At 42.2% G+C, this 15,360-nt stretch overlaps 1 pseudogene; it reads right to left on the reverse strand.

The window, feature by feature from the left end:
• Positions 1-2,150: 2,150 nt before the first annotated feature.
• On the reverse strand, positions 2,151-6,342 carry LOC133228610 (small ribosomal subunit protein uS10-like; annotated as a pseudogene).
• Between the last annotated feature and the right edge of the window lie 9,018 nt (positions 6,343-15,360).

Genomic DNA, 15,360 nt, shown 5'->3' on the forward strand with positions numbered 1-15,360 from the left:
TCTCTTTTCCAAAACATGATTATTCCATTTTTTTCTTCTTTTAGACAGCAGTAATCCTTCCAGTAAGCTAACATTTTGCCTCAGTTGATCAGCGTAACTTTCTACTGTGATCAACTCTGGTTACCCCAGAGGAACCAGACGAAAATGAGCCTGTCTGAACCAGGTGGTCTAATGTGACCTGACTCTCAGGCCCTCTCCTAAGTGCCAGATTTCTAAAATGACCACATGAGGGACTTCCCTGGGCATCCCGTGGCTATGACTCCACGCTCCCAATGCAGGGGGCCCAGTTTCTATTTCTGATCAGGGAAGTAGATCCAACATCCTGCAACTAAGAGTTTACACGGCACAGCTAAAGATCCTGCATGTGACAACAAAGATAGAAGATCCTGCATGTCACAACCAAGAGCCGGTGCAGCCGTGTGTGTGCGTGTGTGTGTGTGTATATATATGTATATATACATGCAGTTTGAAAAAATAAAAAAGACCGCATGAGAGCCTGAAACATCCAATGTCCTGCTGGTCCAAAGAGACAGAACCAGAGCATAAGGCGCCTTTGTCATCGAGGATGAGAAAGGTAGAAGCGCCTTACTGGGCTTCCCTCCCTCTGAGGTTTCAGGCCATTGTGTTTCTTAGTGACTTGGAGGCAGGATGTTATCAGAGAGCACAAGTCTCAGGAGAGAGTCACTCTGGGTGGGTGAGTTGTTGGAGCAGCTCACTAAGGAGCAGGAAGTGAAAACTCAGGCAAAGGAGCCCAAGATGCTCCCCCTGGTGTCCTTCGGGCAGAGCAAAAACCTCAGTCCAGGGAGAGGTCCATTACGGTAAACCTGTCCCTAGAGGAGACACAACACACACGCCAGGTCCATTTCTTTCTCCTGCCACTCAGAGGACAGGAATGAACGAATCAACAGACCTGTGACCCCTCCATTTCAATGAAGTAACCGAAGCAGCATGACTCACTTGAAAGCATTTCTCCTCTGTCTCCTTTTCACAGTCATGGTGTCTGGGTTTGGAACTGATAATTCCTCCCCTGGCCCCAGCATCCCCATGTCCCTTACCTGACACCCGGCGTCAGGTCTGGCTTCCATCTTCCTGCCTCTGCCCCTCTGACTCAAACAAACAGGGCGAGAAACCACTGCAGCTTTCCTCTCCTGTCAGGTTGGGTGACAGAAGGGTATTTCTTATTAAAGCAAGTTTTCATGCCTGCTCTCTGAGTCTAAGGAACATTGCCTGATGACCTATTTAGAAAAGGTGAGAGGACAAAACGATGTAGAAAACTAGCATGTGTCTTAATACAGGCTGAGTCTCCATCACCACCTTTCCCTTCAGAAAGTCAACCAGAGGCAGCCCACCTGTGCAGCCCACCTATTGGGCTCAGACTTCTTCATTGTCACACTGTCCTTCCTGGTAGACACTGGTGCTTCACAAGTGCCACACGTTTTCTTCACACAGATCTCTTTCAGTATCCACAGGGGATTGGTTTCTGGACCCCCGGGCACATACCAAAATCCATGGATGCTCAAGTTTCTTATATAAAATGACATAGTATTCACATATAATCTCCACTCTACTTTAAATCAGCTCTAGATTACTTATAATATCTAACACAATATAAATGTTATTTAAATAGTTCTAGTAAATACAATGTAAATGCTATGTAAACAGTTGTAAGTACACAGTAAATTCAAGTTTTGCTTTGGGCAACTTTCTGGAATTTTTTCCCAGATATTTATATATATGGATCACTTTGGCCCAGATGGTAAAGAATTTGCCTGCAACACTGGAGACCCAGGCTCCATCCCTGGGTCAAGAAAATCCCCTGGAAAAGGGAATGGCAACCAACTGCAGTATTCTTGTCTGAAGAATCCAATGGACAGAGGAGCCTGATGGGCTTCAGTCAGTCCACGGGGTCGAAAAGAGTCGGACATGACTGAGTGACTAGCACTTTCACTTTCACATTTAATAAACACAATGTATTTATTGTATTTGTATTTATTTCACATGTAATAATACAATGCAAATGCTAAGTAAACAGTTGCAAGTACACAACAAATTTGAGTTTTACTTTGGGGAACTTTCTGGAATGTTTTCCCAAAGAGAGAGAGAGAGAGAGAGAGATAACAGCTGATACTCAACTTATTAAAAAGGTTGATTTAGGCATCAGCAATGGTGACTTCCACCTCCTCCTGGCTCAGTATTGATGAAAGTGATCTGCTTGACAATCTCAGAAGGACTGTGCAGGCCCATGAGTCACTTGTGGATCCTCACCTGGAATCGATACCAAGTCTTAGAACCTTCACCACACGGAGTTTTCCTTGTAGTTATTCTCAGTCTTGGTAGGCATCGGAACAGGTCCTTTCACTTGGAGATCCCTTTCCTTTGCGCCTCTGATCAGGTTAGCACATACCTTCTCCAGAGATTTCACGTCGCAGCTGGTGATGGTGATCTAATCTGGTGAATGGCCACCTCTGGCTCCACGGGAGTCTTGCTCTTGTCTTTAATGGCCATGGATGCTCTGGTTTCCTGACCAACTCGTTCTTCTGCAAGAGCGAACAGCGGTGAGTCAGGAGCAGAAGTGGGTGGCCCAGCGTTCCACCGCAGCAGAAACCGTGTTTTCCTCAAAGAGCTCCCAGATACTTTGATCTGAGGTTGGTTGAATCTGTGGATACAGAACCCTCAGATACAGATTGCTATCTGTTCTATTAGTTACCTATTAATATCGTATTCCAAAATTATCATCTATCCTTTTAAAACATATATTCTTCCTTACCTTCTCCAAATTCAAAAGATTCATGCAGTCATGAGTTTAATGTACTATTTTTATTATTTCCCTAACTAACACTTGAAGATTTCTCACTGTATATCAAGTCCCTCTCTAAATACTTTATCAATATTAGCTTATTGAATCTTCACGACAACCCTCTGAGGTAGAAGCTACTATTACTCCCATTTTACAGATGAGGAAATTGAGGCTTAGACTGATGAGCAGGAAATCACAGTAGTTAGTAGGACTGGGATTGGAGTCCAGGGAGAAGGGCTCTAGAACTTGAGTTTCACCTGAGTTTAAGTTAACTCCTATGCTATTCTGCTATATCCTTTTTTAATACAAAAATTTTAAGCTATTAAAAAGTTTTCATTTTAATTCATATACTGTCTCAAATCATCTCATAGACCACTCAGTTTTACATCAACACTTGGAGAAATACCAGCTGAGTGTAAAAGAATTCTAGATTCAGAGAAGACTTGATTTCAATTCCCTTTTCACTCCTTACTTGCTTTGCAGCCCTGAGCAAACTTCCTGACCAGTGTAAGTCTCAGCATCCCCCCATGGGGACCTTAGATAGGAATTCCTACTTCTCTCACTGGTGGTTGTAGAGACTGAAGAAATCACGCCACTGCAAATGCTTAGGGAAACATTATGGCCGCAAATCAACATCATCCCCTCTAATGATGAAGAAATGTTTAAAATTAAGGAAATGGCGCCCCTACTTTTTCAGTACAAGCAGCCCCTGCTGGTTGAAAAATCTTTCGAATAAAAAAGTAGATCCTTACGTTTCCTTTGTGCTGTAGAGGCTGTTGCTGCTGCTGCAGATCCAAAATAAATTACTTGATGAAGTAAGGTCTGTTTATATTATCCCACTACCTGATGACTTCCTGTGTATAACATCCAAATACGAGCATCTCAGCCAAAGGTCCATAAAGCCACTTCCCCCACACTTTACATTTCACCATGCTCAACATCTGCTTTTCTTGGCCACCTGAGTTGATGAGTTTCACTTTGCACCATGGTGAGGTCCAGGTGTCAGGCGAGGACCCAGACATTTTCTTCCCTCATTGCCTCAAGCAGGGTCCAGTTTATAGTCCCATTTCCCCCACAAGAGCTGGTGATGAGGGAGACACTGCAGCTGGGCGTCATTACCCTCAATCAATGGCCGTGACATTTTTTTGAAGGTAGCAGGCAGGGCTGAAGAAGGTTGCATTCTCACATTTTCAGCCAGGTTGGAGCTGTGGCCATCTGGAAAGATGGATATGAGTATAAACTTCAGTGAGGGAACTTCAGTTTTTCCTTCTTTGGGAGCTCCTACAACTTAAAAATTCCTGGTGTCCTCATCCTGGGCGGAATGTGTTTCCTAGATGCAACCTGCAAGAGTAGATGGGGTCTCATCTCTGTTCCTTCTGCTCCTCCTCATGATCCATACGAAGTGAGATAAGGAAGGTGATGCTAATGGGGTGTTTTGATATCTTGGCAGGAACAGTTATATGCGATGAATCAATGAAACTTGACATTACAGATGCCTTTGGGGGGGGTCCAGGGGGGTCTCCTACCTGATAGCAACAACCCTTCAGTATCAAAGGATTTGAGTCCTGTGTCCATTCTCACTATGGGGAGCACGTCTCTGTATAACAGAGAGCTTCACCTGATAACTGATCACCGTGAATGAGAGGCAAGATACACACAGAGGAAGCATCTCCTAAATTCCACCTGGCTTGTCCCTGTGTGTCCATCTGTCAAACCGGAGCCTCCCAACATGCAAAGACAGCAATTCTCTTACTGAAACAATCTGGATCGTACCAGAGTTTATTAAAAAAATGATTCAAAATGTGCTGCAGCTATACCAACACACTGATATCCCAGGCACAGCCCTTCACAGCATTTTATTTAATAACACAGGGACCTTCATGGTTTGATAACGTCTCAAAGGATGGTGGTACAAATGGAAAATGGACCAAGAGTGCAAGCTTACATTCTCTCCTGAAAGAGATCCGTGTACAGGGTACTGCCTGTCTGATGCAGCTCTGTCCTGCATTCAGTCAGGTCCTGCAAAGAACTGTCCTCAACCTCCTCCACTGCCATGAGAACAGATCATTTTTTTAATGGTCCTGGTTGACTATTAATAACTCTGTTCATTTAACTGCATGGGATTTCTTCTTCAATTGTCCCTTTATTGCTGAGATAAATTAAAACTGGATTTTTAAAATTGGCTTCAAAAATGTGACCTGTCCAGGAAGTTCTCCAGTGGTGTCCAGTGGCTAAAACCCCGTGATCCCAGTATAGGGGTCCCAGATTCAATCCCTGGTCAGCAAACTAGATCCCACATGCTACAACTAAGACCTGGCACAGCCAAATAATTTTTTTAAAAAACGGGTCTGTCTTTTTATAGATACAGTGGGATACTACTCAGCCATTAAAAAGAATGAGATACTGCAGGAACATGGATGCAGCTAGAGATTGTCATACTAAGTGAAGCAAATCAGAAAGAGAAAGACGAATACCTTATGATACAGTACTTACATGGGGAATCTAAAACATGGCACAGATGAACCTAGTATCTGCGAAACAGAAATAGACCCACAGACATAGAGAATAGACTGTGGTTACTAAGTGGGAGGGAAGAGGGGAAGTGGGACAGGGATGGACGCGGAGTTTGGGGCTAGGAGATGCAAACTGTAATTTACATACAGAATGGATAAACAACAAGGTCCTTCCGTATAGCACAGGGAACTATATCCAATCTCCTGGGATAAATCATAATGGAAAAGAATATTTTACAGAAGAATGTGTATACTGAGTCACTTTGCTGTACAGCAGAACTTAACATTGCAAATCAACTATACTTCAATTAAAAAATCTTTTTAAAATGTGAACTCTCCTTCATATCACCCAATATCACTCATTTTTTCACACCCCCTTTTTGCTACTGTGGTTTATATTCCCAGGCTATGGCCCTAGAGAGCATCCCATCCCCAAAACCTTCAGGCTTTAGATTCAATCCACCTTTATTTACAAGGGATTCTGCTTCCGGTGCTGTGTTAGATGTCTCTGCATGCACTCCCTCATTTGATCCCCAAAGTTTTAAGATAAGCAGAATGTCCCCATTGCACAAGCAGGAAAACCCAGGCAGGTGGGGGAAACAGACCTTGCAGTGGCTGAGCCAGGACATACTTCCAGGTCTTCTCCAAGTCCCACACACTCTGTGTTAAATAGAGAACTTCAGCTCCTCTTCCCTCTGCTCTGAGCTACCTCAACCAACATCACGAGGTACTTACTCTCCTCTCTGTAGGAAGGGTTCTCTCTCTTTTCCATCCATGCTTAGAAGTCCAACCTCGCCGGGCTCCTGCAGGACCTGTCTTCCCTGTAGCTCATGTTTCCTCCTTTCCACTGACTCCTCCATTTCCTTTTCTATTGCAGTCAGATTCCTAAAAAAACCACATTGTTCGATTCCTACCTGCTACTCTCTCCCTTAAAATTGCCCACCAGAAAGACAGTTTCAATTCACTGCTGGTCTTTTCCTTTATTTTTACCATGTTCTGATTCCATCTAGATTTCAGCCAGACAAGCATATGCTGATCTGTGTGCCAAAAGGCGATATATCCAGATATACACTCTTATCCTCAAATTATTTAAAGCAGCTTACTAAATATTTTTCCAGGTCTTTTGTTTCCCTTTTAATTGTTAAACTAGTCAAGCTACCTCGAAGTAAGAATTATGTCCTCTTGCTTCCAGTAGTGAGCGCAGGACATGCAGGCAATCAAATCAGAATTAAACAAGAACTAGAATTCAAACCACTTTTACAAAACAAAATCAAATGCACTTGATCTCCAAATACCAAAGCTCCCATAACATCAGAGAACAGAAGAAGAGTGATGTTATTTAGGAAACAAAAAAATTTTTTGCAAGTTGGCTAAGGTTACATGTGAAATTGAAAGTGTTAGTTGCTCAGCCACATCCGACTCTGCAACCCTATGGACTGTAGCCCACCAGGCTCCTCTGTCCATGGAATTCTCCAGGCAAGAATACTGGAGTGGGTAGTCATTTCCTCCTCCTCCAGGGGATCTTTCCAACCCAGGGATTGAACCTGGGTCTCCTGTATTGCAGGCAGATTGTTTACTGCCTGAGCCATAGAAGCCCCACTTTCCACAGATGGAGGAGAGATGAAAAGAAGAAATTTCAAATTTTAAATTCTGTTAAAAACTTGAGGTAACTGTGTTAGCAGGAATATAGAGGGCAAAACACTCCGGTGCATTGCTGGCGTGAGTGTAAATTACTAACACATTTTCAGGGGGAAAAAAATGTATTAATCTATATGTTAAAATAAAAAATGCATATATTCTTTGACCTAGCAGTTCTACTCATTTAAAACTAATTCCACAGGTTTACTCATATCTTTTCACACAGAAAGGTATGCTGTAATATTGCAGCATTTAAAAAATGAGGCAGCTTAATATCATATGAAATGATCTCCAAGATAAGATGTGCAAAAAAGGAATATGCAGAACACGTGTATAAGGTGCTAATGATTGTGAAGGTAAGACACACACACAGAGCTGCATTTGAAAAAACTGTAAACCCACATACACATTTGGACTTGAAAAGACTGTCTCTGGCAGCTTATACCAGAATATTCTCTTAGTGCTTGTCCTTGGAGAGAGGAATCAGGAACTGGAGACCTGGAGTGGGAGGAAACTTTCTTTCCTTCTACATTTTTATGTGGTGACTTAAAATATTTCTTTGTGCCAGCATTAAAGTTTTTTTTTTTTAAGCGAAAAGAATTGTTTTAAAAAGTTTTTTAAAGCTTGAGTTAACATGACTTTTTTTAATCTCCAATTTGGTGTTAAGAATGGCTGTAATTTAAACATTTGCAGTTATGTGTGAAGAGTTGCTGTAAAATTTGTAAGGCATGCTTGGGCCAGCTCTGAGTTGAGGTGCGCCAGCCACGAATCTAAGATGAAAGAGAATTTCCTGTTGCCTCCCATTGGTTTTGAGCTTCACTGTTTATAGAACTTTTCGATGAAGTGTTACTATAAGAAGGCAAAAATTACTTAATCCAGAGGCAAAAGCCAATCTCACTAGTTCACATTCATGTCACTTTGGTCATAACAATGATCATCGGCTATACTTGAGAGATGTTTCTAGAGACAATCTCACTGTTCCATGAAACACATTTCTGTCTTACAGGTTCTGGTTCTCAGGATGTAAGCAATAACATCTACCAGCCATAGGCCAACCTGTCTTTATAGCAGGTAGAAGGAGGCATCTTAAGGTCAATAAGGCTCAAGTCAGTATCACTCCATCATTTCAGCTATGTCTTCAAGCTCTCTCTATTCCCGACACTCAATCGCAAGTTTATGGCACCAGGACAAGTCCAGACCTTCCGTTTCTGGCTCAGAATAACTTTGCTATCCTCCCTCAGGGTCCCCCTAATACAACATCTTCTCAGCAATCAACCTCACACCCCAGGAAAGAAGGGGGAATTCCGGAGACCAGGACCCCCTGAACCACCCAGGAGGCACCAGAAGACAGCCATCAGCAGACATCCTGGGACCTCAGGTAGTTCCGGTCCTCGTCACGGGAGTGATCGGAGAGGCAAGTTTACAGCAGCCACTGTTGTCAAGTGGAAATAAATTTTTAATAATAAGAATAGCAGCAGTGGATTGACACTTCGGCTCTTCCAGAACAGCTGTCCAGGGATATTCCAGCCTTAAAGTGTTATCCATTAAAGCCAGAATTGATATTTCCACCCCACCGGGGAACAGTTCAGCCCTTAATCTCTTGCAAGGAGCAATCGACTTGAGAACCAACAGCAGCTGAGGGCCTGGCCAAGGCCAGGTAACCTGTGAGTGAGTGACCACTGAGGAATTGAGAGGTTTCTCAGTGTCTCTGTCTTTCTCACTAGTCTTTCTTTCCAACTTCCCTGTAGGTATGGTAAATCCAAATGCGTAGGTCTCAGAAACGGTAACACATTTTCTCTGGGCACCAAGCAATCTTAGCATGCTAAGATGCTTTTAACCACCCACTGTTGCTTCTTCACCAGAGCTTCTGGCATCAATCAAGAAAAGAGACCACCTCATATGCCCTCCTCAATCTTGTTATGTGCCGTCCAAACACACCTATGGGAGGAGAAATACTCGCAGGCACACGATGTGAATTATGTCTTTACACACCTGATCTACTGACTATTCCTGAGCCCTCGTGCAATATGAAAGAGAACACAATGCAAGTCAAACCTGAATTGATTTTAGCCGGATTTTTCCATGAACAGGGGCTTATAAATCACTATATGTGTCAAACTCTGCCCTTTTCCCTGATTTGGTAATCACTCTCTTAGTAACTTGGGAGATCTAAACTAGATATGTATAGCTAGCATGGGCTTGACTGGGTTATTTATTTAATTCAGCTGAGAATCAGGGATGTTAGGTTCTATTAATTCACTGACAAACTATATTGAAGTTAATGCTTCAGAGCCAACTTCTTTTCGAGATGTGCAGTAAAAAGTAGTTCTCCATTTCTGGTTTCACTTTGTTGTTGTCCTAACTATCCACATAAGAAAACAAAACCGCTCAAATGCTCTCAAGTTTCACAGACATATTCTTCTGTGTATGTTTACTCAGAAAAGAGTCCAAGCCTACAGTTTCATTTTCATATTTTACATTAACAGCCAGAGGAAGATTCCAAGCCAATCCAAAAATCCTAGTTATTCTGAATTGAAGCTACAATTATGAAAACTTGTTATAACCATAAACTATGTCTGGCTTTTAAACTCTCTCCATTGCACAGAAATAATTTAGCCACACTTTGTGTTAAAAGAGTTTTAATGATTTTTAAAAGAGGGTTTGTGTCTCTTCTTCCCTTTTATTCCGACTGACTTGTTCAAGTTCTGTGGTGCTGAGACCTGGAGTTAAGTGAAATATTGATACTATATTATTCATAATGGACTTTGAAAAATTCCAGTGCAAGAAGAGAATAAAAGCTCTCCAGTGTTTGCCTATTGAAGGAAGAGGAGAAACGAATAAGCAGTCAAAGCTTTATGATTCAAAACAATGGCATGTAGTAAATTCCTCATAAACAGGTAAATTCTCAAGGATCACCTTTTAACCCCACAACTAGAGGTTCGTGATCCCATGACTCAGAAATACCAGCCTGCTTCAGTCACATTGCTTTCCCGCATCCATATCTACGTCTCCATCTTTTAAAAAGCATACATTTCTTTCTTATTTTTACCACTCAACTTCAAATGCGCTCTTTTGGTCTGAGCTACAAGATCAACAAAAACTGGTCAGAACAGACTTTTCAGATGTTTTAATTTTTTTTTCTCCTTATCTTTGTGAGGATGCTCTGATAAAAAGGAAAAACACATGGCCTCTGAAAATCATTCGAGAATTTTATGGTCCTCCTCCCAGAATGCTCCTTTTACCTTAGATGGTGCTCCCTCTGCATGTCCAAGTCCTTCCCACCCTCCAAATTACATTAAGGATGGTTCTAATGACATTCCTTCCCCTTATGTGTGTGCTCAGCCACAGTCATGTCTGACTCTTTGTGACCCCATGGACTGTAGCCTGCCAGGCTCATCTGTCCATGGAATTTTCCAGGCAAGAATACTGGAGTGGGTTGCGATTTCCTACTCCAGGGGATCTTCCCCAACAAGGGATCGAACCTGCATCTCTTGCGTCTCCTGCATTGGCAAGCAGATTCTTTACCACTGTGCCACCTGGGAAGCCCCCTTTGTCCCCTAAGACCTAGCAAAAAAGCAACCCCACATGAGCACAAATGGGACTGTGAGGGGCGATGCTATGCTTTCCTGCTCTGGAGGGAGCTCTAAATCACAGTCTCTTGTGGCTTTCATGTCCCCACAGGATGAGCTCAAGGTGAGGCAGAGGCTAGATAAGATGACATCCAGAGTAATAACACTTAGTCTAAAGCCTAGCTGTAATTCTTTTCTCTGAGGCAGTATGCCACGCACACCTGTGGTTCAACAATGGCCTCTCTTCATTCTTTCCCACTCATCCTTAAGGCTCTACGTGGACGTTTCATCCTGACTTGTTGGAGTTGTCCAAAGAGGAAGCTACTCAGCAGCTTCTTTTCCTGAAAGTATAGTCTATTTCCCAAAACAAAATATCACTTTAGATAATCAAACATATATAGGTGTAGGAAAAAATTGTAAAAGACATTGTAACGGTGCCAAACAACCCTTTGGACTGTAGCCCACCAGGCTCCACCGTCCATGGGATTTTTCAGGTAAGAATACTGGAGTAAGTAGGTTGCCATTTCTTCCTCCAGGGGATCTTCCCAACCCAGGGATTGAGCCTGAGTTTCCTGTATCTCCTGCATTGCAGGCGGATTCTTTACTTTCTGAGCCATGAGGCTGTCTTTAATTTTGAGCTATTTTGTAATTTTGTAAGTTGTGGATATCTGTGGAATGAGCTCCTTTTGCATCTACTTGTAAATTTATTGCTGCATTATTTCCTGGTCTTTGAATCTTCCTTTGAATCAGTTGTAATATCTTACTCATGCGCTCATTCATTAATGATTTAAATAACATCACTAACTCATGTTCATTTTGTATCTGAGATTCATGATGATATTCTATTTTGAAAATTATTCTTTAACAGGAGGAATCCAGAGGACAGTACAAAACTTTCCTTTCCTTTTCTCATTGAGTGATAATCTACGGAGCTCACCTCAGGGAGGCAGCAATGGCCACCCCCCGACTCTGGCCTCTATGCTTGTTCTCTGCCACCCTCATCCCTAAAGACTTCTCCTTATTTGTAGTCATTTACCCCCACAATGGGCTCCCAGCCAGTCAGTTCCATTGAAGGCAGGAGAGAATATTCTGATGCTTCAGTTTCCTCAGCATATGACAGCTACAGAAAAAATGAACTTTCCTATTGCTAGTGTTAATGAGACCTAAACTCCAGTGGATTATACTAATTCCAATTTTTAGAGATTCCCTCCAAGAAAGAGGGTGAGAAGGAAGGGCCTAAAACTCCACTGTATTACTCTGTATTACCTTTCTTTTCCTGTTAAAAAGGTATGTTGCTCTAATAACTCATAAGGGAAAAGAATCTGAAACAAACATATCAGTTCAGTTCAGTTGCTCAGTTGTGTCCAAATCTTTGCAGCCCCATGGACTGCAGCATGCCAGGCTTCCCTGGCACGCTGTGCTTCCACCAACTCCTGGAGCTTACTCAAACTCATGTCCATTGAGTCAGTGATGCCAACCAACCATCTCATTCTCTGTCATGCCCTTCTCCTCCCGCCTTCAATCTTTCCCAGCATCAGGATCTTTTCTAACAAGTCAGTTCTTCGCAACAGGTGGCCAAAGTATTGGAGCTTCAGCATCAGTCCTTCCAATGAATACTCAGGATTGGTCTCCTTTAGCATTGACTGGTTTGATCTCCTTGCAGTCCAAGGGACTCTCAAGTCTTCTCCAGCACCACAGTTCAAAAGCATCAATTCTTCGGTGTTCAGCCTTCTTTATGGTCCAACTCTCACATCCATACATGACTACTAGAGATACCATAGCTTTGACTATATGGACCTTTGTCAGCACAGTAATGTCTCTGCTTTTTAATATGCTGTGTAGCTTGGTCATAGCTCTTCTTTCAAGGAGCAATCGTCTCTTAATTTCACGGCTGCAGTCACCATCTGCACCATATGCATATACTGAATCATTTTCCTCAACACCTGAAGCTAACACAACACTGCAAATCAACTAGACCACAATTTAAAAAGTGGGGAAGAAAGATCTGTTGCTAATTAGTCTTCCCATTAATGAAGAAGGTTTCTGTGGCTCCACTCTACGCTTTCATTCTGTTTCTTTCATGGATGTTAACCAGTTCTGTGAAACACTGAGTGTTTGCTGGATGGCAGGATTGTCCTATCTACTAGAAGTTCACAGATCTCAAAGGGGTCCCAATTTTGAGAGAATCACCTCCACGTGAACAGAGTCTTAACACAATAGAGACATGCAGCCACTAAGAAACCTACACACTTTTAGGGTTTCTATCTTAAAGACAATGTCCAGCCTGTGGCAAAATCACACAACCAAAGGCTCAGCAGAGTAGTCAAGCCTAAGGTTCTTGACTTCTTTGACAAAGATTTGAATAAACCCAACAGTTTCAGGCTTCCCTTCTGGCTCAGACTGGTAAAGAATCTGCCCACAATGCAGGAGACGTGGTTTCAATCCCTAAGTCAGGAAGATCCCCTAGAGAAGGGAACAGCAACCCACTCCAGTATTCTTGCCTAGAAAGGCTGCTGAGTTACAGCTCATAGAGTTGCAAAGAGTCAAACATGACCGAGTGACTAACATGAGACGACAGACAATCTCAGACCAGAACCAATCTGAACACAGGACAGTAGAGATCAGGTACTCCTGATGGCTAATTATCAAGTTACTACTAACAATCCTTTTATTGTGCCCATCTTTTTATGAAATTTTCCCTTAGTATCTCTAATTTCCTTGAAGAGATCTCTAGTCTTTCCCATTCTATTGCTTTCCTCTATTTCTTTGCATTGATCACTGAGGAAGTCTTTCTTATCTCTCCTTGCTATTCTTTGGAACTCTGCATTCAAATGGGTATAGCTTTACTTTTCTCCTTTGCCTTTTGCTTCTCTTCTCAGCTATTTGTAAGGACTCCTCAGACAACCATTTTGCCTTTTTGCATTTGTTTTTCCTGGGTATGGTCTTGGTCACTGCCTCCTGTACAATGTCATGAACTTCCATCCATAGTTTTTCAGGCACTCTGTCTATCAGATCTAATCCCTTGAATCTATTTGTCACTTCCACTGTAAAATTGTAAGGGATTTGATTTAGGTCATACCTGAATGTTCTAGTGGTTTTCCCCACTTTTTTCAATTTAAGTCCATTGGCAATAAGGAGTTCATGATCTAAGCCACAGTCAGCTCCTGGTCTTGTTTTTGCTGACAAAGAGCTTCTCCATCTTTGGCTGCAAAGAATATAATCAATCTGATTTCGGTATTGACTATCTGGTGATGTCCACGTGTAGAGTCTTCTCTTGTGTTGTTGGAAGACGGTGTTTGCTATGACCAGTGCATTTTCTTGTCAAAACTCTGTTAGCCTTTGACATTTGAAGCATCACTACGAACAAAGCTAGAGGAGGTGATGGAATTCCAGTTGAGCTATTTCAAATCCTAAAAGATGATGTTTTTAAAGTATTGCACTCAAAATGCCAGCAAATTGGGAAAACTCAGCAGTGGCCACAGGACTGGAAAAGGTCAGTTTTCATTACAATCTCAAAGAAAGGCAATGCCAAAGAATGCTCAAACTACCACACAATTGCACTCTTCTCACAATGCTCAAAATCCTCCAAGCCAGGCTTCAACAGTATGTGAACTGTGAACTTCCAGATGTTCAAGCTGGATTTAGAAAAAGCATAGGAACCAGAAATCAAATTGCCAACATCCTTTGGATCATCAAAAAAGCAAGAGAGTTCCAGAAAAATATCTACTTCTACTTTATTGACTACGCTTTATTGACTACTTCTGCTTTATTGACTACTTCTGCTTTATTGACTACTATTGACTGCGTGGATCACAACAAACTGTGAAAAATTCTTAAAGAGATGGGAATGCCAGACCACCTGACTTGCCTCCTGTGAAATCTATATGCAGGTCAAGAAGCAACAGTTAGAACTGAACATGGAACATCAGTCTGGTTCCAAATTGGGAAAGGAGTACATCAAGGCTGTATATTGTCACCCTACTTATTTAACTTATATGCAGAGTACATCATGTGAAATGCCACATTGGATGAAGCATAAGCTGGAATCAAGATTGCTGAGAGAAATATCAATAATCTCAGATATGCAGATGACCCCACACGTATGGCAGAGATCGAAGAACTAAACAGCCTCTTGATGAAAGTGAAAAAGGAGAGTGAAAAAGTTGGCTTAAAACTCAACATTCAGAAAACTAAGATCATGGCATCTGGTCCCATCACTTCATGGCAAATAGATGGGGAAACAGTGGAAACAGTGACAGACTATTTTGGGGGCTCCAAAATCACTGCAGATGGTGACTGCAGCTATGAAATTTGAAGATGCTTGCTCCTTGGAAGAAAAACTATGACCAATCTAGACAGCACATTAAAAAGTAAAGACATTACTTTGCCAACAAAGGTCCATCTAGTCAAAGCTATGGTTTTACCAGCAGTCATGTATGGATGTGAAAGTTGGACTGTAAAGAAAGCTGAGCTCCAAAGAATTGATGCTTTTCAACTGTGGTATTGGAGAAGACTCTTTAGAGTTCCTTGGACTGCAAGGAGATCCAACCAGTCCATCCTAAAGAACATCAGTCCTGAATATTCATTCGAAGGACTGATGCTGAAGCTGAAACTCCAATACTTTGGCCACCCAATGTGAAGAACTGACTCATTGGAAAGGACTGTGATGCTGGGAAAGATTGAAGGCAGAAGGAGAAGGGGATGACAGAGGATGAGACGGTTGAATGACATCACCAACTCGATGGCCATGAGTTTGAGCAAGCTCCAGGAGTTGGTGATGGACAGGGAAGCCTGGCATGCTGCAGTCCATGGGGTCGCAAAGAGTCGGACACGACTGAGTAAC

This window comes from Bos javanicus, chromosome 2 (genome assembly GCF_032452875.1).
Source record: "Bos javanicus breed banteng chromosome 2, ARS-OSU_banteng_1.0, whole genome shotgun sequence".
NCBI lineage: Eukaryota > Metazoa > Chordata > Mammalia > Artiodactyla > Bovidae > Bos > Bos javanicus.